The following is a 1,964-nucleotide window of genomic DNA, read 5'->3' as shown; positions in this document are numbered from 1 at the left end:
GCAAACAGAGGAATAACTCGAAAAAGTCTATCTGATTATGGACAGAAATTAAGTAAACAAAGAGTGATTCAGTGAGATTACAACTCTAGAAATAAAAAAACAGAATTCATAAATACGTTCTATGTTCCCAGTATGCCGTCGAAAAAACTTCTAAACAACATAGAAGCAAAAATACTGGGTGTCCCACTCAAACCTCTCAGATTTAAAAGACCCAGGAAAAAACCACAGTAGATACGACAATGGAAAATGCACCGCATTGTAGAGCATCTCAAAGAATTTATTTATTTATCAATACACTTCTACATGTGAACCATTTGTAGCACGAAGAATATCGAGTCTATATTCAATTTCTTGCCAAGTTCTTTGTAACATTTCTCGGTTATTGTTGCAATCTCATTAGTGATACGATGTCGCAACGTAGGAATATCGTCCACTTTGGTCGCATACACGCGATCCTTCACGAATCCCCACATGAAGAAATCAAGCGGCGTAATGTCGGCTGAACGTGGTGGCCAGGCAATGGTTCCTCCGCGTCCGATCCAACGATTGGGAAATTTCCTATCCAGGAGCTTGCGAACAGTCATTGACCAATGCGGCGAAGCTCCATCTTGTTGAAAAACAATGTTGGGTTGTATCTGAGGGTACATTAACTGCTCCACCATGTCCAGACACATCGACCCATTCGCTGTTTGTTCCGCAAAGAAGAACGGTCCAACAATCTTGTCGTGCATTAGCCCATACCAGACGTTTAGTTTAGGGCTATCACGAACATGTTCAGTGACAACGTGCGGACTTTTGCGAGCCCCAAATCCGAACATTATGCCTATTAACCCTCCCTGATAGATGAAAGGTTGCCTCATCTGAGAATAAACATCTTTCCAGAAAGCTGGCATCCATATCAATACACTGCAGCATATCCGCTCCAAATTGTTGTCGGCGTGGTTTGTAGTTCGGCCTCAGATGATGCAGAATTTGCACTTTGTAAGCACACATACGAAGACGCTGGTGAACTGCACGATGCAATGTTGATCGAGGTACATCAAGTTGCCTAGATGCTTGATGAATTGACTTACATGGGCTTCTGAGAAACGTTTGTCTGATGTACTCCACTGTCTCTTCTGAAACTCCGTAATGTGCACTGCCAGAATGTTTCAGAACACTTCCTGTTGCCAGAAACTTCCTATACCAGTCCTTAATTGTTTTCACTTCAGTTGGATCACATTCAATTTCTCTTCAGAGTAATCGGCGATTTTGTTTCTGCAAACCACACCATTGCTTACGCACGCTGCTGTGGAGTCGCCATTTTCACTTCATGCGACCGTGCTGCACTTTGGCGACCATACTTGGCACTTCTGACGCCGGAATATAAATTCTTTGAGATGCTCTAAAATGTGGTGCATTTTTCATTGTCATATTACTGTGGTTTTTCTCTCCTGGGACATTGAAATCAGGAAGTTTGAGTGGGACACCCTGTATTAGCCACAAAGAAAGGCTAGTCAGTATTGGTTCAAATGGCTCTGAGCACTATGGGACTTAACTGCTATGGTCATCAGTCCGCTAGAACTTAGAACTACCTAAACCGAACTAACCTAAGGACATCACACACATCCATGCCCGATGCAGGATTCGAACCTGCGACCGCAGCGGTCGCGCGGTTCCAGACTGTAGCGCCTAGAACCGCTCGGCCACTCCGGCCGGCAATCATTATTCATACCTCGAATTTCACTCACTGCAGGTGATCCGCCATTCTCCTTTAAAAGCCCCATTTCTCGGTAGGATTATAGTAATCAATAAAACACAAGCGCAAACACTCCACCGTTGCGGAATGAATTAAAAAGAGTCGTGTTTCCCGCACGGCCAACAACACGTACCGTGTTCACGTGTTGACAGGCACAAAACTAATGTGACGACGTAGGTTTCCGCGACGACATTCTTGAATGAATGCTTCGAGGAGCTAACACTGC

Source organism: Schistocerca serialis, chromosome 4 (genome assembly GCF_023864345.2).
Source record: "Schistocerca serialis cubense isolate TAMUIC-IGC-003099 chromosome 4, iqSchSeri2.2, whole genome shotgun sequence".
Taxonomy (NCBI): domain Eukaryota; kingdom Metazoa; phylum Arthropoda; class Insecta; order Orthoptera; family Acrididae; genus Schistocerca; species Schistocerca serialis.
This window is presented reverse-complemented; position numbering follows the sequence as displayed.